This window comes from Neofelis nebulosa, chromosome 3 (genome assembly GCF_028018385.1).
Source record: "Neofelis nebulosa isolate mNeoNeb1 chromosome 3, mNeoNeb1.pri, whole genome shotgun sequence".
Classification (NCBI taxonomy): domain Eukaryota; kingdom Metazoa; phylum Chordata; class Mammalia; order Carnivora; family Felidae; genus Neofelis; species Neofelis nebulosa.
Window position 1 is genome coordinate 1,005,703 of NC_080784.1, and position 24,467 is coordinate 1,030,169.

A 24,467-nucleotide genomic window follows, 5' to 3' on the forward strand; every position below is an offset into this window, starting at 1 on the left:
GGGCGGGGCCTAGGGAGGGTGAGTGGGGTGGGGGTGGGGCCGGTGCCGGACGTGGCCAGCCTGAGGCGGGGCCTAGTGAGGTTGAACTGAGACCGAAAGGGGCACAAGCGGAGGGGTGGGGCCCGTGTAGGGAGGATGAGCAAAGACCAGAAGGAGACGTAAGCGGTGGGGCGGGTTCGGTGCAGGACCTGGCCGCGTGGTTCGGGTCCTAGGTAGGGTGAACAGGGAGGGTGCGTCTCCGGAGGGGCGGGGTCGGTGTTGGACGTGGCGAGGGTGGGGCGGGGCCGGGTTGTGGTGTGGTCGCGTCCCCCTCCCTCCCGCCTTTCCGGTCCTGCTCCTTAACGTCCCACAGGACGCGGGCTGCGTGTTCAGGTGAGTTTGGGGGTGTTTGGTGTCCGAGAAGCCGGCTGCCTGCAGTGACTGTTTCGGGCAGTTCCAGGTGAGACTTAGAGCCCCGAGGCCTCTTAGACTGTACGCGCCAGTATGTCCGCGCTAGGGTGACAGGTTTGTGCACAGCCCCGGTTGACTGGACACGCCGGGCTGGAGGCACGGGTGTCGCGGGACCCCGGCGGCCGCGCTTGGCGCTAGTTAGTGGGCCGATCAGGACAGTCGGGGTCTGTGCTGTTGGCGGAGAGCCGGCGGGAGAGGCGGGACGTGGCCCAGAGCAGGGGGTGCTCAGCGGGAGGCTGAGTGTCCAGGATTTGGGGAGAAGCGTGGGTGCCACCGAGAATCGCTTTGGGTCGTTAAGTCGTCGGTGTTGCAGCTTCACGTTTTCCCGGGGAGACTCCCAGAGCTATCTCAAAGTGTGTAATTGTTTAAGAAAAAAATCAGGGGCGCCTGGGTGGCGCAGTCGGTTAAGCGTCCGACTTCAGCCAGGTCACGATCTCGCGGTCCGTGAGTTCGAGCCCCGCGTCAGGCTCTGGGCCGATGGCTCGGAGCCTGGAGCCTGTTTCCGATTCTGTGTCTCCCTCTCTCTCTGCCCCTCCCCCGTTCATGCTCTGTCTCTCTCTGTCCCAAAAATAAATAAAAAACGTTGAAAAAAAAAAAAAAGAAAAAAAACAATGACGTTTGTTAAAGCACAGTTACGGATACTTTTTTCAGGCAGCGGGGCTATCTCCACAGTGGGATTTTGTAGTGCAGAGGGGGAAATTGGACTCAATTCTGAATACAGCCTGGCGGTGTAGCTAAGGAGCAAAGGCAGGGCGTCAGTGGGTAGAAAATAAATAAGATGAAATATGAGGGTTAAGGGGGATTGTGACAACAATGACTAATAGGTTTCTTGCTGAAGATCGTCCAGGGCGATCATACATCAGCTGTGGGTTAGTGGAGGATACGGGATCTGGCCAGATATTGTGGGGGCTAGGGGCAGCCTGCTCCAAAATGTACCACAATGACATATTGATTATTTTAAGTAAAAATCCCTTTTTTAAAAGTTTATTTATTTTGAGAGAGAGTGCGAGCAGGGGAGGGGCAGAGAGAAAGAGAGAGAGAGAGGGAGGGAGAGAGGGAGAAATCCAAACTGGCTCCATGCTGTCAGCACAGAGCCTGATGCAGGGCTCAAGCTCATGAATGGTGAGATCATGACCTGAGCTGAAATCAAGAGTTGGATGCTCAACTGACTGAGCCACCCAGGTGCTCCTTAAATAAGAATTACTTGGGAGACAGGCTATGCTAGGATACTCAGACCCTCCTCTTTCTCCCTGGAGGCAGGAATTAAATCTGGTATGCGAAAGGTATCATCGTACTGATGAGACGAAAACTTTCTAAAGGGCTAATATACAAAGGAAACCATTTTAGATTTCTTTCTAGGTCAGCATAACTGTACATAAACTTATTCAAACCCCAACGCTGATTCCACCACACATGGCCTGTACATCTGCTTTGCGAACATGGCCTAAAGCCTAAAGGAAAACCTTCTTGTCCTTGCGATATGGATCAACACTTCCTACTCCCTGCATTCCATTACGATAAAACTTGTGATTCCTATCTATGTGTTCATCTTTAATCTGTTGACCTTGTATAAGATGTAAAAAGTGTATAAACCTGTAAAAACTGTTCATTCTCTGGAGCTCTTTCTTCCCTGTGAAGAGTGTGTTTCCCGGGTAGCTGTCCTAACTTGGGCTGGAATAAAACTCTTTCTTCTAGAGATTCTAATCGGTGTGTTCACTTTGCATCCACATTTCTTGTAGTCAGCAGGGTACAGCGCTTGATTCCAACCCAGGCCTTTTGTGCCCTTCTAACTTCTCTGCACCTCATGGGCTTATCAAGTGAGTTCTCATGATATCCCAACCTCCTCAATTTAGATTGAGGGTCCTGACTCGTATTCCAGTTGTTGAAGGTGGCCGGTACTGTTCTTTAGGTAGGAATAACCTAGAGAGATTGGAGTTGGTGGGTTGGTTGTTTTACTTTGGCATTATACTAATTGATGATATAAGGCTTAAGGAAGTTTTCTGGCTAGAAATATGAGTGACTGAATCATTCAGCTCAGAAGAGAAGGGACATTTGCTCCTTCTGGTCAAATGACACTTTGAGGAGCCCAGCAAAGAGAGACACCTGGGAGACCTTGACTGCTGAAGAAGCCCCGGACCCCTCAGAGGCAGCCAGTCCCCAAAAGGACTGACAGTATCCGATGAAGCCTCAGAAAGCCATTCAGAGTGCCCGCCCGTCACCCTGCAGGCTGTGCAGGTGAACAGGTTAGGCCAGACCTTCATAGGCCTGGAACATCCCTGGCAGCGAACCTAGAACCTATCGAGTATCCTGTCTAAAGGGTGAGTGACTGTGGCCAGTTGAAGGTTGCCGCCTCAGAAAGATTTTCAGTGTGTGGGCTCCCTCTACCTGGGGATTGGACAGATAGACGTGGACTGTTAGTGTTGTGGAAGTTTTTCAGTATCGGCCCCCAAATCTCCCGAATTCATATTTCTGTGTTAGAAAAATGCATGCATTTCGTTCCAGAATGTATTGCTAAAAATGTGTGGACTGCCTTTTCTGTGCAGGACTATGTGGCTGCAAGGTATTCTTCACTATGACACCTGGGAGACTTGATTCTTGGTAAGCCAGTGACCCCATTAGTAGCCACTGAGTTGAAGTACGGACTGCCTCCGAAGAAGCACTCTGGGGTAGGAGGGCTCTCTGCCCTGGTGGCTATTGGGGTGGTTCCAGAGCGAATCATGGCTCCAGTGGCCTGGAGGGTCTTAACTGGCCCCACTGACCTCAAGCGGTCGAAGAAGGGCTGTACCGTGCATCCACGAGCACAAAACCCAGCAAAGCCAGCAATGTGAGCCAGCTGTTGAAGTTGGCCCATTAGGAGGAGAAAGCTGCCTCATTTAAATTTTTTTTTTTTCAACGTTTTTTATTTATTTTTGGGACAGAGAGAGACAGAGCATGAACGGGGGAGGGGCAGAGAGAGAGGGAGACACAGAATTGGAAACAGGCTCCAGGCTCCGAGCCATCAGCCCAGAGCCTGACGCGGGGCTCGAACTCACGGACCGCGAGATCGTGACCTGGCTGAAGTCGGACGCTTAACCGACTGCGCCACCCAGGCGCCCCGAAAGCTGCCTCATTTAAATCACTCATCAGAACCACTGAGCATATTTTCCCTGAGGGCACAGGTGGAGGAATCTAGGCAGCTCTGTTCAGGTTGGGGGGTGTGGGATGTTCTCAGGGACCCTACAAACAGACCCCTGGGAGCCACGGGTGTTAGAGGATCTTTGGGCCCAATCAGGCATCCAGTCCGAAAGGGCTCTGTGTATGGCCAGTTTCAAGCTGCCACCTTTGAAAGCATTTCAGGGAGTAACCAGTCTGGACCATGGTGGTACGTAGGTTTGGGGCACCAAACTGAGCCCAACAGCCCATGAGGTTACCAGCAGACAAAAGCAAGGTGGTAGTGAGGGGCTTGACTGTGCACCCTCAGGCTGAGCCTGATCATCGGGGACCCACGATGAGAGATGTCTGACAGGGCATGAATAGGAGGCCCAGGCCTGAGGGACTGTGTGGAGCTGAAAAGACGAATAGGAGGGAGGGAGAGTCTGGGCCCTGGAGCAGGCTGTGGATTGACCCCTCTGACCTCAAGACAGACCCCAGGGAGCACTGGTTGTGTGAGAAGCCTTGGGACCCACGAAGCCCCCAGTTCCAGAAGGGTCTGTCTGTGCCAGCCTGAAGCTGCTGCCTTTGGAAGAATTTCAAGGAGTAACCCCTCTCCACCCTCGGATGGTGCAGTTTGGGACACAGGCCCAAGCCCAACATTCCCGGAGGGGCTCAGCTGAAAGAGTTGGTAGGGCAGGTAAATGACGAGGGCTGGCTATACATGCAGAGGCTGCTCAGGCCTGAGGGGAAGCCTGGACCTGAGTTGGGAGACCACAGCCCCAGCCCCAGAGCAGGCTTCTAGGGTGCCAGTCTGATCCCAACAGCCCAGCATGGCCCTGACCAGCAGGGTGGCCTTGGAGGCCAGTGATGGGGGCTGAGCACACATGGCCGCTACATGGCTGCCACAGGACCCACATGGCCTGGACCTTAAAGAAACAGCCGTAAGCAGAGCCTAGGCCTGGGACCAAGCTCTCAGTGGCTCGTGGCATCTGCGGAATCCAAGCCACATCCTAGACAATTGCATGTGTCACCCCTGAAGCAGAGCTGGAGGAATCTGGGCTGACTTGACAGGGAAGAGGCCAGGTCACAGGTGCCCCTGATACCAGTCTCACTGGAAGCCTTAGCTGACATGGACGTACATATCTCCTCCCCTGGAGGCCAAGCTATAAGCAATTGCACTGCCTTATCAATACACCAGCTGGCTGGGGTATGCTTCCACAGAAGACCCTTGGGGACCTTGATTGCTGGTGAAGCTGGGGACTCCATTTGGCAGGCAGACAGGCTACATGGGGACTGACTGCCACCTCTGGAAACTTCTGAGGGTTGGCTCAGTATTGTGACCTCAGGGTTGGGATCCTGCTGCCCAGGAGGCTATGTGGGTGCTTTGGGTGTGGGCAGAGCTCCACAGGCAGAGATCCGGCTTCCTCAAAACAGGTGAAAGGGTGGCTAGTGTGCGTGATGAGATGTGCAGGTGCAGGCAGCCAGGGACCGGCAGAGGCAAGTGTGTGGAGAGATTGGGTGTTGTGGGTAGACCTTTGGCTGTCCAAGTCCTCTGCCTGATTCCCAGCTTTGTGCTCCATAGGTGAGCATACTTTTCCTCCCAAAGGTAAAGCCAGTGGAGCGTGGACTGCCTTAGCCAGACAGGGCCGGTCTGTCTGGGCCTGGGAACCCGGATTCCTGGTAAGCCCAGAGCCCCATCAGGGAGGCAGCCAGTTGCGTGGGTACTGACTGTTGGCTCATAAACATTTTGTAGGGGGGTATCTTCTGCCCTGGAGGGTGTTCAGGTGGTGTGAGAGCCCCTTGAGGCCCCAGAGGCCTCAGGCAGGCTTGTCTGGGGGACCCACCAAACACAGACCCCTGGAAGCCCTGGGGCCAGCCAAGTGTGCAGTGCAAGAGGAGTCTGTCTGGCCAGTTTCAAGCTGCCACATCAGAAAGAATTTGGGAGAGAAAGCTCTCTGGACCCTGGGATGTACAGGTCTAGGCAAACTGACCAAGCCCAACAGGCCAAGGGGAAATTAGCAGACTTCTGGGTGTCCTTCACAGGTGGGCCTACTGGGCCTCACTATCTTGCCCAGGGGGGATTTGAAGAGACCGGGCAGGTAAGGACCTTTTTTAGGGGCAGGTTTGAGCAGGAGAACATGTTTCTTTTCTGAGAAACGATATCTGTTATTTCAGAGTGAAGTAAATTTTGCCCCCAGAGGTCCACCCTAGGACCCCAGGATGTGATCTCATTCAGGAGTAGGACCTTTGCAGATGTAAGTAGGTAATAGGAGTCATTAGAGTGGCCCTAATCCTGCATGACTTATGTCCTTGTAGGAAGAGGAAAAGCCATTTAAAGACAGTGATGGAAGGGACACAGCCAAAGAATACCTGGAGTCCCCAGAAGCTGGAAGAATCCAGAAGGACCCTCTTCTGGAGCCTCAGCACTTTCACAGCTGGGAGTTGTGGGTGGGCCTCAGTGGAGGGCAGCGCTGTGGTCCCTGACAGTTCCATGTCCATGTACAGCGGCCGTGGAGCAGCTCCCACAGCCTGCTGACCAGCCTACTGGTTTCCTGGGAAACTAGGGTGCTGCATATCTACACTTGGCTCGGCCATCACAGCCTTCCTCCCAGGGCTCCGGTCTGCACAGGACTTGGGGCCAAACGGATCTGGGCTTTCAGCCTCCACACAGGGGCCTCCAGGGGCCCAGTAATAGTGCCAAGTGTTTCTGCCAGGATGATGGAAAGTACACTTCCATCCATGTGGAATGGGAGCTGGGAGTTCTCCTTACTTACTAAATTGAAAGCAGAGAGGGTGCATAGTATTCAGCTATGAATAGGAGTAGGGTGGACACATGTGCTCAGTGAGAGAAACCAGACCTAAAAGGCCACGAAACGTCCAGGACAGGCAGGTCCACAGATGGAAAGCACCCTAGTGGTCCCTGGGGGCTGGGGAATGAGAGGTGGCCACCTAAGGGTAGGATAATGGGGATTTGGACTGTGGCGATGGTTGTACCACTCTGTGACTCTACAAAACAACACTGAGGTTTACAGTTTATTTTTAATATTTTATTATTTTTTTAAGATTTTTTTTAAGTAATCTGTACACCCAGCATGGGGCTCGAACTCACAACCTGAGATCAAGGGTTGCACGCCCTACCAACTGAGCCAGCCAAGTGCCCCTGAGGTTTATATTTTAAGTGAGTTGGTTGTATGGTATGTGAATTATATCTCAATAAAGTTGTTGTCAGGCAGCAACAGCTAGGGGATTCCAGCTGCACGTCCAGAATCTGTCACAGGAGTTGAGAATGTGGCAGAACCTGCCCGGACCGCTGAAGGTCTTTACAAAATCCCTGCAACATGAAACACGTGGGGCCACAGCGTGTTTAGACCTCAGCCAGCAAGGCTGGATTCTGTGGACTTGCTGTCCTCCCTTACAGACAAGGTATCGCCCCCCAGGAGAAGGTGAGGCGGCTTGAACAGCCCTTCTTTCTTGGGTACATTTCTTCTTTCCCTCCCAGGGATGGTGGCAGCCGAACTTAGAGCAGCCAAGGCAAAAAGTGTGATGCACAAAACAACCGAGAAGTTTGACCAGGCGTGGTGGGCTCCACGGAGTCCAGGAGCCCATGGCCTGAGGTCACAGGAGCTTCCTTCTCAGCATCATTGTCCTGTACCCCCAAGTATGGGGCATTTGCTGACATACTTGAGGGTTGAAGCAGCCAAGGCATTATGATTTCACAGAATAACCTTATATGTTAGAAATTATGTTGTATATGTGGGAAATATAATCATAAAATTGTAATTATGGAGCCGTCATCCAGATCAAGAAATAGAGCATAGATGGTAAGTGCCCAGAGGTGCACGGCCCTCTTAAGCTCCTCCCTGCCATGAGATAACTATTGCCCTGAACTTGGTGGTGACAGTATTGTGGTGCTTGTGGCATGCCCCACATATGCACCCATAAATAAGAAACCCAGCTCTGCCTGGTTTCACCTGTGCGTGTGGGAGGTACTAGTGCAGTCTGATTTATCCTTGCCATTGGCTCAGTATTGTGTCTGTGACATTCTTCTACGTAGATACAATCTTTAAATTAACTTTTGTGGGGTACCTGGGTGGCTCAGTCGATTGAGCATCTGACTTTGGCTCAGGTCACGATCTCATGGTCTGTGAGTTTGAGCCCCGCGTTGGGCTCTGTGCCGACAGCTTGGATCCTGGAGCCTCTTTCGGATTCTGTGTCTCCCTCTCTTTCTCTGACCCTCCCCCGTTCATGCTCTGTCTCTCTCTGTCTCAAAAATAAATAAATAAACGTTAAATAAAATAAAATAAAATAACTTTTATGAATTTTAATGTGAAGTTAAAATTTATTTTATTGCTGTGGAATATTCCATCACAGGCATGTGCTTAATTCATGTCTCTGTTCTGCTTCTGGTTTGTTTTTTTTTACAGAGTGAGTGTGCATGAACTGGGAGAGAGACAGAGGGAAAGAGAATCCCAAGCAGGCTGCACACTCAGCACGGAGCCTGACACGGGGCTTGATGCCACCACCCTGGGATCATGACCTGAGCCGAAATTGAGAGTCAGATGCCCAAAGGACTGAGCCCCCCCAGGTACCCCTCCATTGTGTTTCTGATGGCATTCAGATTGGTTCCAGATTTTGTCTCTTTGTACTGAGAATGTCCGTGTTTGTGTGTCCTAGTGTGTGTGTTCTTGTGTTTGTGTATAACTGAAGGTCAGAGTATGTGCATGTTTTACTTTACTATGTAATGCCGAATTGTTTTCTTTTTTTCTTTTTTAAATTTGCGTTTTAGATAACAATATTGGTTTCAGGAGTAGAATTCAGTGATTCATCACTTACATGTGACACCCAGTGCTCATCACAAGTGTCCTCCTTTTTTTTTTTTTTTTTTAATTTTTTTAACGTTTATTCATCTTTGAGAGACAACAGAGAGACAGGGTGTGAATGGGGGAGGGGCAGAGAGAGAGGGAGACACAGAGGCTGAAGCAGGCTCCATGTTCTGAGCTGTCAGCACAGAGCCTGACTCCAGGCTCAAACTTACGAACATGAGATCATGACCCAAGCTGAGGTCAGCCACCTAACCGACTGAGCCACCCAGGTGCCCCACAAGTGTCTTCCTTAATGCCCATAACCCATCTCACCCATCTTCCTCCATCAACCTTCAGTTTGTTCTCTGTCGTTAAAGAGTCTCTTGTGGTTTGTTTCCCTCTGTTCTCTCCCCCACATATGTTCATCTGTTTTATTAAATTCCACATATGAGTAAAATCATGTGGTACTTGTCTTTCTCTGATTGACTTACTTCAGTTAGCATCATACACTTTAGTTCCATCCATGTTGTTGCAGATGGCAAGATTTTGTTCTTTTTGATCACCGAGTAACATTCCATTGTATATATATACCACATCTTCTTCATCCATTCATCAGTCAATAGACATTTGGGCTCTTTCCATCTCTTGGTCATTGTTAAGAATACTGCTATAAACATCAGGGTGCATGTATCCCTTTGAGTCTGTAATTTTGTATCCTTTGGGTAAAATACCTAATTGTGCAATTGCCTGATCATAGGGTAGTTCTATTTTTTTTTAATGTGGTAAAATAAACATAACAAAGAATGTACCATTTTAGGGGAGCGTCAGTGGCTCAGTTGGTTAAGCGTCCGACTTCGGCTCAGGTCATGATCTCATGGTTCATGAGTTCGAGCCCTGCGTTGGGCTCTGTGCTGACAGCTTGCACTCTGTTTCTCTCTCACAAATAAATAGACATTAAACATTTTTTTAAAAAGAATGTGTCATTTTAATCATTTTTAAGTGTACTATTCAGTGGCATGAAACACATTCACATTCTTATGCAGCTGTCCCCACCATCATCTCCAGAACTTTTTTCCGGTTTTGTAAAACTGAAACTCTGTCCCTATTAAATAGTCATCTCATCTCCAGCCACTGGCGTCCACCATCTTGTCTCTATGGACCTGTCTACTCATGGGACCTCCTATGAGTGGAATCATACAGTATTTGTTCGTTTTGGGGCTGCCTTCTTTCATTCAGCATCATGTCCTCAAGGCTCATCCATGTTGTAGCAGGTGTCAGAATATCCTTCCTTCTCAACACTGAGTATTCTTGCATTGTCTGGATGGACCACAGTTAGCTGATCCACTCATCTATTGATGGGCAGATGTATTATCTACATTAATTTCTCATATCTTAAAATATTTGAATATCTTCAGAAAGTCCTGTGAATCAGGTCTTTTACCATTAACTTTTGTCTTTAACTTTTTATTTTTTAATTAAAAAAATTTTTTTTAATTTTTTTTTTTTTTTTTTGAGAGAGAGGGAGACACAGGATCTAAAGCAGGCTCTAGGCTCTGAGCTATCAGCACAGAGCCCAATGTGGGACTCAGACCCACGAACCATTAGATCATGACCTGAGCTGAAGTCAGATGCTTAACTGACTGAGCCACCCAGGTGCCCCTTAACTTTTTATTTTGAAAACCATCAAACAGGAAAAGGTAGAATTCAAAAACTTCACCTGCATTCAGCAATCAATGCTTTGCCGCATTCACTTTATTCTCTGCATGCGTGTGCATGCGTGTTTACCGGAACCACTTGCAAGGTGGCTGCAAACTGCAGTGGGCCCTCATGCGTCATTGGGATTGCTCCTGTGTGACCGTGCTACAGTCATTGCTCTCCGGAACTTGAAGTGACTGGAAGACAACATCCCAGTGAAGAATCTGTGTGGATTGCCATGCCTGTCTCAGGAATGCCCTTCACACTTTCTTTTTGTCCCATTCAGAGTCCAACTAAGGACCATGTTACATTTAGCTGTCCTGTGCATGGGTTCACTTTAAGCCACAAGCTTGGTGGGTTGGAGAGCCCAGGCTTGTTGTATGGAAGACACCCCTGCTGTGCTTCTGGTCTCCATGTCCCTGAACTTAGTTCCTTCCTTGGGGTCACTCAGCATGACCCTACTCGGACTGGCCCTCTTTCTACAGACAGTCCTCATCACCAGGTTGGGGTCCTGCTCACCCTCTCCCGACTTTAGAATCAGCAGTGGGGGCTTTGCCAGCCCCCCAGCCCATCTCCCTCATGGGAGACCCTGTACTTTCAAAGAGCATGAACCTGGACATGTCTGTTTGGAAGTCTCCTGGAGTGCAGGGCCCACAGCAGGCAAGGTGACACGCATGGCCATGGCAGTAGCCTTGTGGAGGTGTGGCAAGTTCAAACATTTCCAGGTTCTCTGCTCAGAGCGGCTTCTGTGTCATGACCTCTTCACGTCCTTGCCTTCAAAGACGACACAGTGCGTGTCCTGAGTGTCAGCCGTGTATACACAGTGGCCAAACGCCACAGAAGTAGTCTATCAGTGCTCTGTCCCAAGGGCACTGATGTGAAGGTGGACGTGGGCCCCTGCCACAGAGGCAGGGTGTGCATGCTTTTGGCTGCCCCAAGCAGTCATAGGCCCTGGCCCCCAGGGTGGATGGACACCAGCACCTGGTGCCCTGTGCTGGGCCAGCCTGGGCCGGTCCCTGCTGAGTGCCCAGTACATGCAGCAGGTGGGAACACTTCACATCACAGCCACCTCTCTGTGCAGGAGCCCGGTCTGTGCTACTGCAAGTTTCTGGCGTCCCCCTGGATCCTGACCATCAGGTGGCCAGAGACATTGGTAATACTTTGAAATGTTTAAAAATGGGATGGTTCTGTGTATTTTCCTGGTGAGGGTGTGTGTGGGTGGAACCTCAGTGTAGTTTATGTCCTCCTTCCCAGCTCACGGTGAGCTCCCTGCTCATCTAAGAGGAACCATGTGCTCCTTGAGAGAGCAGTGCTAGGCTCGCTTACCTGACCACGTTCTGCAGACATGGTACATGGAGAGCCCACCGTGTCCTGTCTACACTGGGACATTTAGTTCTGACTATGTTCTGTCTTCACAAGACTTGTAGACCTGATTGTGTTCTCTCTATTCAGTATATTTAGACCTGGCCATGCTCTGTCTACACCGAATATATGTAGACCTGCCCAGCGCTGTCTACACTGGGACATTTAGACGTGTGTGTTCTGTCTACAATGTGTCATGTAGGCCAGTGTTCGGTCTACACTGGGCATTTAGTCCTGATTGTGTTCTCTATGTTGTCTATCCTGGTACCTTTACATTTGACCATGTCCTCTGTGCATTAGCCTCTAAATGTCGTTTTGATGATCACAGTTGAAATGACCACAAAGGGTTTCTATAGCTCTTTAAATCCTGCGTGGACATGAGTTAGAACAGAGACTGTTCTAGAGCCCTGGGAAGCTGGCTCCAGCACAACAGTTGCACGTGTCACGGAGGTTGGTGACTCTCTAGGTGACCCTCATATCATTAATTCCCTAACATCTCACAAGTCCAAATCATCTTAACAGTGAAGGCATACAGAGTTTTTCCTCACAAAGTGCACTGAAAGTTTGGAGATTGAGAACAGGCCTTGGAATTGGTTAGACACATGGTTTAACCTCAGTATGGGGAGTTGCACAACCATGGCCTATGTTCAGATTTTAGTGCTTTGAGGTCTGGGGTGCACAACTGAGACTGCCTTGTTTGGGTAGCCTTGCTAAGACCCCAAGTGTGGTCATGGGTCCTGGTGAGGGTGTGAGGTGCACGGGGGTCTTGGCACATGGTGGGGGCTGGGAGGACAGTGAGGTGTGGGGGCCTGGTGCATGGGGGATGGATGCAGGGCATAGGGGTCTCTGTGCACAAGGCAGAGGTGTCCCAAATGCAGCACTGCAAAGATGGGAACTTGCAGGGGTATAGAGGGCTGCACATGGGGATAACAGCATGGGGTATTAGCAGAGCACATGGGGCACAACGTCAGGTGGGCACCTGCTCCACAGACATCCCCTGGGCACCCTGGGTCTGCAAGCTGCCCTGGACCCACCTTCTGGGTTAGCACCTCCAGCTTTGAACTCCCTATGGGGTTCACCTTCCTTTGGGGTCTCCTGCAGACTTGTGACCACAGGTGCAGTGTCTGGGACATCTGGGGGTCTCCCTGTGTCGGTATGGGTGATGGTCCCAGATGCAGGGTGAATGTGGACATGTGATCACCCCAGCTCAGGGTCTGGGGAACTTGGGTCCCCCTCTGTCAATAAGGATGAATGATCCTACGTGCAGGGTCTGGGAGATATGGGGTCACTCTGGTAAGTGTGGACATGTGACCTCCCCAGCTCAGGGTCAGGGAGATTTGGGGGTCCTCCTGTGTCAGGATGGTTTAGTGACCACAGGTGCAGTGTCTGAGACATTTGTGAGTCCCTGTGTGACACTATGGATGAGTGTCCCCAGTTGTGGTGTCTGGGAGAGGTTGGGTCACCCTAGTAAGTGTGGACCTGTGACCACCTCAGCTCATGATCTGGGAGATTTGGGAGCCCTCCTGTGTCAGTATGGGTGAGTGAAGTCAGGTGCAGCATCAGGGAGACTTGGGGGGTCTCCCTTGTCATTATGGGTGAGTGATCCCAATTGAAGCATCTGGGAAATTGGGGGTCCCTCTGTGTCAGTTTAGATGAGTGACCCCAGGTGCACGTTCTGGGACAAGTGGGGCCACCCTGGTGCCTGTGGATGTGTAACCACTCCAGCTCAGGTTTACTGAGGTTTGGGGGTCCACTGTTGTAGCATGAATTAGTGACCGCAGGTGAGGCACTTGGTACAGTAGAGGTCACCATGGTGTGTGTAACTGTGACCACCCTACCTAGGGGTCTGGAAGATTTGGGGGTCTCCCTGTGTCAGTATGGATGAGTGACCCTAGGTGCAGCATCTGGTAGAGGTGGGGTCACCCTGGTGAATATGAACGTGTGTCCACCTGAGTTCATGGTGTGCAAATTCGGGAGGCCCACTTTATCAGCATGTTTGAGTGACACCAGGTGCAGAGTCTGGGAAAGGTGGGATCACCCTGGTGAGTGTGAAGGTGTGACCACCCATTCTCAGGGCCTGGCAGTTTTGGGGGTCCCCCTGTGTAAGTACTAATGAGTGACCCCAGGTGGAGTGTCTGGGAGATACGCAGGCCCCTCTGTTTCAGTATGGATGAATGACAGGAGTTACAGGGTCTAGGAAAGATGGGGGTCACCCTGGTGAGTGTGGACATGTGACATCCCAGATCAGGGTCTGGAAGATTAAGGCTCCCTGTTTGTTATTATGGTTGAGTGACCCTAGATGTAGGTCTGGGAGGTTTGGGGGTCCCCCCATTTCAGTATGGATGTGATCCTTGGTGCAGATTCTGGGAGAGGTGGGGTCACCTTGGTTAAGTGTGGACGTTTTACCACTCTAGCACAGGTTTTGGGAGTTTTGGGGATCCCCTGTGTAAGTATAAATGATTGGTTGCAGTTGCAGTGTCCTGGAGATGTGGGGTCACCCTGGTGAGTTTAGATGTGTGACCACCCCAGCTCAGAGTTGGGAGATTTGGTGGTCCCCCTGTGTCAGTATGAATGAGTTATCCCAGGTGCAAGGTCTGTGAGAGGTGGGGCACTCTGGTGAGTGTCACTGTGTGACCACCCCAACTCAAGTTCTGTGATATTTTGGGGTCTCCTCTTTCAGTATGAATGAGTGACCCCAGGTGCGGTGTCTGGGAAAGATGAGGTCACCGTGGTGAGTGTAGATGTGTGAGCACCCCAAATCAGGATCTTGGAGACTGGGGGGTCCCCCGGGTCAGTACAAATGTGTTACACCAGGTGCAGGATCTGGGAGACGTTGGGTTACCCTGGTGAGTGCGGACATGTGATCACATCTACTCAGGGCCTGTGAGATTTGGGGGTCCTTTTGTGTCAGTATGGATAAGTGACTCCAGCTAAAGTGTCTGGGAGATTTGGGGGTCCCATGTGTAAAGTTGAATAATTTACTCCAGGTACAGGGAATGGGAGAGTTTGGGTCACCCTGGTGAGTGTGGATGTGTGACCACCCCAGCTCAGGGTCTGGCAGATTTGGGGGTCCCCCTTTGTCAGAAAGAGTGAGTGACCCCAGGTGCAAGGTCTGTGATACTTGTGGATCTCCCTGTGTCGGTATGGATGAATGACCCCCGTGGCAGAGTGGTGGGTTCACCCTTGTGTGTAGACATGTGACTACCCCATCTCAGTGTCTGGGAAATTTGGGAGTCCTTCTGTGCTAGGCTGGATGAGTGACCCCAGATGCCGTGTCTGGGATATTTTGTGGCTCCCTTTGTGTCACTATGGATAAGTGACCCAAGGGGCACAGTCTCAGAGATTTGGGGGTCTCCTGTGTCACTTTGGTTCAGTGGTACAGGGTATAGGGTCTGGGAAATTTGGTGGTCACCCTGTGTAAGTATGAATGAGTTACCCCAAGTGCAGGCTCTGGGAGAGGTGAGTTCACCCTGGTGAGTGTGGATGTGTGAACCACACCAGCTCAGGGTCTTGGAGATTAGGCTGTACTCATATGTAAATATGTATGAGTACCCCAGGTGCAGAGTCTGGGACATTCTGGCGTACCCCTGTGTCAATATGGATGAGTGACCTCAGCTACTGGGTTGGGGAGAGGTGAGGTGACACTGGTGCATGTGGATGTGTGACCACCTTGCTCATAGCCTGGGAGATTTGTGGGTCCTTGTCTGTTAGTATGGATGAGTGATCCCACGTGCAGTGTCTGAGAGATTTGGTGTTCCTTCTGTGTCAGTATGGATGAGTGACCCCAGGTGCAGGGTATGAGAATTTTGGGGGTCCCCCTATCAGTATGGATGAGTGACCCCAGGTGAAAACTCTGGAAGAGGTGGGTCACCCTGGTGATTGTGGGTGTGTGATAACCCCAGCTCAAGTTCTGGGAGTTTGGGGCATCCCTCTTTGTTAGTATGGATGAGTAACTCACTTTAATGATCTGGGAGATTTGGGGGGTCCCTCTGAAGCCGTATAGATGAGTGACCCCAGGTTCAGGGTCTGGGAGATTGGGCATTCCCCCATGTCATTATGGGTGAATGACTACAATTGTAGGTCTGGGAGATTTGGCGGTCCCCCTTTGTCATTATGGATGAGTGACCCCAGGTGGAGTATCTGTGATATGTGGGGTCACCCTGGTGAGAGAAGATGTATGACCACCCCCTATAAGTATGTGGGAGATTCGGGGGTCCTCCTGTGTCAACATGGGTGGGTAACACCATTTGCAGTGTTTGGTAGATTTGGGGGAGCCCTATATCAGTATGAATTTTTATCACAGGTTCAGGATCTGAGAGACATGGAGTCACCCTGGTGAGTGTGGACATACGACCACTGCAGCTCTAGGTCTGGAAATTTGGTGGTCCCCCTTTGTCAGTATGGTTGAGTGACCCCAAGTGCAGGGCCTGGGAGAGGTGGGGTCACTCTGGTGAGTGTGAACATGTGACCACCCCAGATCAAGGTCTTAGAGAAATGGGAGTTATTCTCTGTTAGTGTGGATTATTGACACCAGGTGCCAGGGTCTGGAAGATTTGGAAGTCCCCCTTTATCAGAGTCAATGAGTGTCCACAGGTGCAGGGTCTGGGAAAGGTGGGGTCACCCTGATGACCTTGATAAGTATGGACCTGTGACCTTCCCAGATCAAGTTCTGGTAGATATGGGGGCCCCCTTTGTCAGTAGGGATAAGGGACCCAGGGTAGGATATGGCATATTTGGGGGTCCCCCTGTGTCAGTGTGGATGAGGGACCCCAGGGGCATGGTCTGGAAGATTAGGAGTCCCAGAGTGTCATTGAATGAGTACCAAGATGGAGGGTCTGGGAGATTAGGGGATCCCCCAGTGTCCTTATGGATTAGTGACTCCAGAGGCAGTGTGTTGGGGAGATGCTGGGTCACCCTTGATAGTGTGGGTGTGTAATGACCCTAGCTCATGATTTGGGAGATTTAGGAGTCTCCCTTTGTCAGTATGGATGAGTGACCCTAGATGCAAGGGCTTGGAGATTACAGGGTCCTCCTGTGTCATTATGGATGAGTGACCCTAGGTGCAGTTTCTCAGATAGGTGGGGTTAACCTGGTAGTGTGGGCATGTGACCATCCCAAGTCAAGCTTTGGGATAGTTGGTGATCCTCTTTTGTCAGTATGGATGAGTGATATCAAGGTGCAGGGTCTGGGAAAGGTGGGGTCACCCTGGTGAGTGTTGATGTGTGACCACCTCATTTCAGGGTCAGGAAGATTTGGAGGACCCCTCTGCTGGTATGAATGAAGTGACCTCAGTTGTAGGGTCTAGGAGATGTGGGGTCACCCTGGTGAGTGTGGATGTGTGACCTACACAGTTCAGGGCCTGGGATATTTGTCAGTCCTCCTTTGTCAGTATGGATGAGTGATCTCAGGCAGAGTGTCTGGGACATTAAGGGTCCTTCTGTGTCAGTATGAATGAGTGATCCAATTTGAAAATCTGGGAGATGTGGGGTCACCCTGGTGTATGTGGACATGTGACCACCCTGCTCGAGGTCTAGGAGATTTGGGGGTCCTCTTGTGTCAGTATGGATGAGGGACTCCAGGTGAAGGCTCTGGGAGAGGTGGGTCACCCTGGTGAGTGTGGATGTGTGACCACCTCAGTTCTATTCTGGGAGATTTGGGTGGCCCCATTTGTCATTATGGATGAGTGACCCAGGTTAAGGATATGGGAGATTTGGGGGTCCCTCTGTGTCAATATGGATGAGGGACTCCAGGTGCAAGTTTTGGGATTTGGGCTCCCCTGTATCAGTATGGATGAGTGACCACACAGGCAGGTGCTCAGAGATTTGGAGTTCCCTGTGTTAGTAGTGTTGTGTGACTTCATACAAGGGTCGGGAAGAGGTTGGGTCACCCTGGTGAGTGTGGACCTGTGAGGACCACAGCTCAGGGACTGGGAGATTTTGGGGTCACCCTTTGTCAGTATAGGTGTTTGACAACCTCCTAGACTCTGGGAGATTTTGGGGCACCCCCTTGTCATTATAGATGAGTGATGCCAGGTGCAGGTTCTGGGAGGGGTGGGGTCAGCCTGATGAGTGTGAACATGTGACCACCACCACTCAGGGTCTGGGAGATCTCAGGGTTCCTCTTTGTCAGTATGGACTACTGGCCCTAGGTGCAGGGTCAGTGAGATTTGGAGGTCCCACTGTATCAGTATGGATGAATGACCCTATCCAGTGTCTGGGAGAGGTGGGGTCACTGTGGCGAGTGTGGATGAGTAACCACCCCATCTCAGTGTCTGAAAGATCTGGGGGTCCCCTGTATCAATATGAAGACAGACCCTAGTTGCCATGTCTGTGAGATTTGGTGGTTCCCTTGTGTCAGTATGGATGTGTGAACCCAGTTGCAGGGCCTGGGAGATTAGGGGGTCACCCTGTGTCAATATGGATGAGTGACCCCCGGTGCAGAATCTGGGAGAGATGGGGTCACTCTGGTGAGTTTGGATGTGTGACCACCCCAGCTCAAGCTTAAGGAGGATTGCAGGTCCTGTGAGTAAGTATGGCTGGATGACCCCAGGTGCAGGCACTATGAGAGGAGTATTCACCCTGGTGAGTGTGGACATGTGACCACCCAGGCTCAAGTTCTGGGAGATTTCAGGTTCCCCCATGTCAGTGTAGAGGGATGACCCCAGGTGCAAGGTCTAGGAGGTTTGGACTTCCCCACGTGGAATATGGATGAGTGTCCCCAGGTCTGGGAGAGTTGCGGTCACACCGGTGTGGATGTGGGATCACATGTCATCCAGGCCCCGTGTGCCCTCTGAGGTCATTTTCCACCTCATTGATAAGTGCCAGCTGTGGTTTACTGGAGTGATTTCACAGCTGGGAAGGCCCTGGGGCATGCACAATGCTGTCCAGATGCTGAGATGTGTTCTCAGATGTTGGATAATTGATTAGGGGATCTCACTGTGCACAGTTGTGACTTGAAAGTGACGTGACACATGTCAGCTCTTGTAGGCCCTAGCGCCTTAGCCCATTTTCAGCCACTAGTCACCCTATGTCTCCTGCCTTGAATAACCACTCCAAGGGAGATTCCCTGTGAGCACTGGTGTCCAGCCCTGTGGTCACAGCCATGTACTGCTTGTGGCCATGAAGCTGCTGAAAGCGCTGGTGAGTGAGCCAGGACACCTGCATAGGTAGGCTCACAGCCCAACAGCTGTAAGAGATCGAGCATCCCAAAACTCTAGGGCAGATGCAAGTACTACCTGGAGCTTCTAGGCCTGTGGAGGTACCAGGTGTAAGAAAGGTGGGTGTGGGTGGAAGAACACACAGGGACACTGTTGGAGGGAGTGTCCATGAGAAGAAGAGGGGAATCAGGATGTCACTGTGTGCAGGGAAGGAAGAGAGGGTCCACCTGATGAGGGGAGAGGATGCAGGTATGAAGAATTACAATGTCAGGGGAGGGAGTGTCCACAATAAGGTGGAGGGTAATTTAGGGTGGTATAAAGACGTCACTGGGTACTGGGAGGGGGAGGGTACCAGGAGATGAGGAGAAGGGATGCAGGTATGAGAACATCACTCTATGGAGGGAAGGTCCACCTGAGATGAGGGGAGGGGATGAAGGTAAGAGGGTATCAATCTATGGACATCTGAAATGAGGGGAAGTGATGAATATATGAGGATATCACTCTATGGTAGAAGGTCCACCTGAGATGAGGGGAGGGGACACAGGTATGAGGACATCACTCTATGGAGGGAACATCCACCTGTGATGAGGTGAGGAGACGCAAGTGTGAGGGCATCACTCTGGAGGAAAGGTCCACCTGAGATGAGGGGAAGAGATGCAGTTATGAGGACATCACTCTATGGAGGGGGGTCCACCTGAGAAGAAGGTACGCAGAGGTATGAGGACATCGCTGTATGAAGGGGTTGTCGACAGAGATTAGCGGTGTTGACCCAGGCATAAGGACATTACTCTATGGAGGGAGGGTCAACTGAAATGAGGGGAGAGGATGCAAGTATGAGGACATCACACTATGGAGGGAGGATTCACCAATGATAAGGGGGAACGAAGGCAGGTATGAGCACAGAACACTATAGAGGATGGTACACCTCTGTAGAGATGTAGGGGAGATGAGGCAGTTATGAGGAGTCACACTATGAATGGAGCTGAGTGGAGGGGACTTAGGTATGAGGAATTCACTCAATGGAGGGAGGGTCCACCTGCGATGAGGGGAGAGGAGGCAGGTACAAGGACATCACTATATGGATGGAGGGTCCACTTGAGGGGAGAAGATGCAGTTATAAGGACATCAGTGTATGTACACCTGAGATAAAGGGAAGTTATGCAAGTATGAGGACATCACCCTGTGGAGGGAGCATGATCTGAGATAAGGGGAGGGGAGGCCAGTGTGAAAATATCACTTTATGGAGGGAGGGTCTACTGGCAATGAGGAGAAGGGATGCAGTTATGATGACATCACTTAATGGATGTAGGGTGCACTCGAGGTGAAGGGAGGGGACCCAGGTGTGAGGACATCACTGTATGGACAAAGGGCCCACCTGCATTGAGAGGAGGGGACACAGGTAGGAGGACTCCACTCTAAGGTGGGAGGGCCCACCTGAGATTAGAGGAAGAGATGCAGATAGGAGAACATCACTCTATGGAGGGAGGGTCGACCTGATGTGAGGGGAAGGGATGTAGGTATGAGGAGTCACTAAATGGAGCAATGGTCCACCTGAGATGTGGTGAAGGGATGCACACTCACTGTGTGGTGGAACTGTTCACCTGAGATTAGGGGAGTAGACCCATGTGGAGGACATCACTCTATTTTTTTAAATTAAAAAAAAATGTTTAATTTTTGAGAGAGACAGAGTGTAAGCAGGGGAGAGGCAAAGAGAGAGGGAGACAGAATCCAAAGTAGGCTTTAGGCTCTGAGTTGTTAGCACAGAGCCCAATGTAGGGTTTGAACCCATGAACTGCGAGATCATGGCCTGAGCCACGTACTTAACTGAGCCACCCAGGCATCCCAGGACATCACTCTTGAGAGAAGGTTCACCTGAGATGAGGGGAGAGGACGCAAGTATGAGGACATCACTCTATGGAGGGAGGTCCACTTAAGAGGAGAGGAAGGGTCTCATGTATGAGTACATCACTCTATGGAACAAGGGTCCACCTGAGATGAGGTCAGGGGACACAGGTATGAGTAGTCACTCTATGGAGGGCAGATCCACCTGAATGGAGTGGAGGGAAAGAAGGTATGAGGATATCCCTCAGTGGAGGTAGGGTCCACCTGAGATGAGGAGAGGGGACAGGTATGGAAAGGCACTGTGTGGAGGGAGCAGAGGGGAGAGAAGGGGACGCAGGTATGAGAATACAGTCTATCAAGTGAGGGTCCACCTGAGATTAGCAGAGGGCACGCTGGTATGAGGACATCACACTATGGAGGGTGTGTTCACCTGAGACGAGGGGACACAGATAGGAGGACATCATTCAATGGAGGGTGGGTCCATATGAGGTGAAGTTGGGGTATGTAGGTATGAGGACATCAGTCTATGGAAAAGGGGTCCACCTGAATTGAGGGGAAGGGAAGCAGTTATGAGGATGTCACTGGAGGGATGCCACCTGAGATGAAAGGAGTGGATGCAAGTATGAGGACAACACTCTGGAGGTGTCTACTTGAGATAAAGAGTGGGGACACAGGAGTCACTGTGTGGAGGGAGCTTTGGGGAGGGGAGGAGAAAAAGGTATGAGGAAGTCACCCTGTGGAGGGAGGTCCACCTGAGATGAGGTGAGGTAACACTTATATGAGGAGTCACTGTGTGCAGGGAGAGGAGGGGAGGGGACACAGGTATGAGGACATCACTAAAGAGACAGGCTACTGAGATGAGGGGTGTGGAAGCAGGTATGAGGAAATCACTCTATGGAGGGAGGGTCCACTGAGATGAGGGAAGGGGATGCAGGTTTGAGGACATCACACTACAGAGGGAGGATCCACCTTAGAGGAGTGTAAAGGACATAGATAGGTATGAGTACATCTCTCTATGGAGGGAGGTCCACCTGAGATGAGGGGATGTGACAGGTATGAGTCACTGGGTTGAGGGAGTGGAGGGGAAGGGGCACAGTTATGAGGACATCACTCTGGGTGAAGGGTACACCTGCGATGACAAAAGGGGACACAGGTATGAGATCACTCTTTGGAGAGTGGGTCCATAGGAGATGGGGGGAGGGTACACAGTTATGGGGAAATTCCTCTAAGGAGGGTTAGGGTTTAGGGTTAGGCTTAGTGTTACGGGTTAGGTCCCGGGGGGCACCCGGGGATGAACCCCCAGCCATGCAGTGGTCTCCCCCGAGGGCTGCAGTAGGGCGCATGTTAGGGTGCGGGTCAGGCTTAAGTCTTTGGGTTCAAGGCACAGCCTATGGTGTAGGCTAAGCTTAGGTTGGACCTCAGGATTCCCACCTTGTTCAGCTCCATCCCTGCTTTGCAAATGGCATGGCGATTTTCCAAATTCCATGGTGAATAATCCTGTACCGCTTATAGGCTCCAAATCTGTTCTGTTCTCAGACCTAGGAATTAGGCCCCCATAGGGAAAAAGCTGTGGCTAGGGTTAGGGTTGGGTCCCAGGAGGTTTCAGGGGCTGAACCATGATCACTAGTGCAATGGTCTCCCTGGAGGACTGAATTGAGGGCAACTGTTAGGATGCGGGACAGGCATAGGGTTTGGATGCAGTGGACAGCTGATTGCGTGTTCCAGGCTGAGGTTTGGGTCCTGGATCCACTTCTGAAGCTCCGTTCATGCCCTCTAAATATCATGGTCAATTCTGGGTTTCTCACTAAATATTTTGGCACCCTGCATGGGCCCCTGGTGGTCTGTTCTTTTCTCAGACCTAGGAGGTGGGTCCCCTTTGAACCAGAGCCATGGGTAGGGGTAGGTTTGGCAACAAGTAAGTGCCAGGGGCAGAACCACCAACAGTGCAGTGATCTCCCGGGAGGGCTGAGTGAAGGGCACATGTTCAAGTGTGGGTCAGGCTTAGGGTTTGGATTCAGGAGCCAAAAGATGGTGTGGGCCAGGTTAGGCAAGGTCGCAGGATCCCCTCCTGCAGCACCATCCTGGCCATGGAAATGTCATGGTGAAATTCTGGCTTCCATGCTGACATATTCCGTGTTGGTCATTGGTCCCAAATCCATTCTTTCCCAGACCTCAATAGTGGGCCCCCCGTAGGGCCAGAATCCAGGCTAGGGTTCGGGTTAGGTCCTGAGAGGCACCAAGGGCTGAACCACTAACAGCACAGTCCTGGAGGACTGAATTGAGGGTGTGTGTTATGGTGTGGGTCAGTCTTGGGCTTTGGCTTATTGGGCCAGCCAATTGTGTGGGCCAGGCTTCCATCCCTGCCTTGGAAATGTTATCGTGTCTGGGTTCCTTGCAGATTAATCCTGTGCCAGTCATGGGCCCCAGCTGTGTTCTTTCCTCAGACCTAGCAGGTGGGCCATGTGAGGAAAGCCCTGGGCTAGGATTAGGGTTAGGTCCCTGGAGGTGCCAGGGCATGAAGTAACACCAGTTCAGTGATGTCCCTGGAGGCCTGAGTTGAGGGCGCCTGTTAGGGTGTAGGACACCCTTAGGATGTGTGGCGAGGGGGTGGCTGGTATGTTCCAGGCTTCGATTTTGGTCCTGGATCCCCTTCAGCAGCTCCATTCTTACCCTGGAAATGTCATGGCCGACTCCTGGGTTCCTTGCTGAATAATTGTGCACCGCTCATAGGTCCCAAAGATTTTTCCCCTGTCATAGGATGTGGGCCCCCTTCGAGAAAGAGCCTGAGCTAGGGTTAGGGTTAGATCCCCAGAGGTGTCAGGGGCAGAGTCACTGGCAGTGCAGTGATCTCCCTGGAGGGTTGGGTGGAGGGCGCATGGTAGGCAGCAATTCACGCTTAGAGTTTGGGTTCAGGAGCCAGAAGACTGTGGGAGAGGGTTAGGTTGCAGCTCAGAATCCCCTCCTGAGAAATGAGGGCGTCCATGCTGAAAAACACACTGGTTTTTGGCCCCAAATCCATTCTTTCCTCAGACCTCAATGGTGGGCTGCCTTAAGTCCAGAGCCCTGGGTAGGGTTACAGTTAGGTCCCAAGAGGTGCCAGGCGCTGAAATTGCAGCAGCTCAGAGGTCTCAGAGGGCTGAGTTGAGGGTGCATGTTAGGGTGCAGGTCAGGCTTAGTCTTTAGGTTCAAGTGCCAGCCTATGAGGTGGGCCAAGCTTATGTTTGGCCTCATCATCCCCATTGTGCAGCTTCATTCCTCCTTTGGAAATGGTATGACGACTTTCCATGTTCCATGCTGAATAATGCTGCACCAGTTATAGGCTCCTATGGACATTTGGGCTCTTTCCTGCATTGGTGAATGGATAAAGAAGACGTGGTAGATATACACAGTGGAATACTGCTCAGCAATCTAAAAGGATAAAATCTTGCCATTTGGAACAATGTGGATGGAGGCAGAATGTATTATGCTAAGGAAAATAAGTCATTCAGAAAAGATAAATATCATAAGATTTCACTCATATGTGGAATTTAAAAAACAAAACAGATGAACATAGAGGAAGGGCAGGAAAAATAAGATACAAAGAAAGGCAGGCAAAACATCATAGACTCTAAAACACAGAGGGTTGCTGGAGTGAAGGTGGGTGGAGGGATGACCTAAATGGTTGATGGGCATTAAAGAGGGCACTTCTTGGGATGAGCAGTGGATGTTATATGTAAGAGATTAGTCATTGGATTATAGTCCTGAAGCCAATACTACATTGTATGTCAACAAATTTGAATTCAAATTTTTAAATGTTTTTATCTTTGAGAGATAATAGACACAAGGCGAGCAGGAGTGGGGCAGAAAGAGAGAGAGTGACACAAGATCTGAAGCAGGTTCCAGTCTCTGAACTTTCAGCACAGAGCATGACACAGGGCTGGAACCCAGGAACAGTAAGATCATGACCTGAGCCAAACTTGGATGTTTAAATGACTGTGCCACCCAGGAGCCCCCCTTAACTTACTTAGGTCACGTGAAGGAAATTTATT

The 24,467-nt window shown here is 51.0% G+C and overlaps 1 long non-coding RNA gene across 7 annotated transcripts in view; it reads left to right on the plus strand.

The window, feature by feature from the left end:
- LOC131506299 (uncharacterized) overlaps nt 1-24,467 on the plus strand; it is a 31,655-nt gene that overhangs the window by 764 nt on the left and 6,424 nt on the right. Inside the window, exons 1-2 of one of the 7 annotated variants that reach the window (XR_009258840.1) lie at nt 75-212; nt 8,007-8,167. This is a non-coding gene — a long non-coding RNA (uncharacterized LOC131506299). Of the gene's footprint in view, nt 1-74; nt 213-268; nt 440-1,487; nt 3,049-5,408; nt 5,838-8,006; nt 8,168-24,467 lie in introns of those variants that run through there. The other 6 variants (XR_009258839.1, XR_009258838.1, XR_009258837.1 and 3 more) reach the window with 6 other exon arrangements.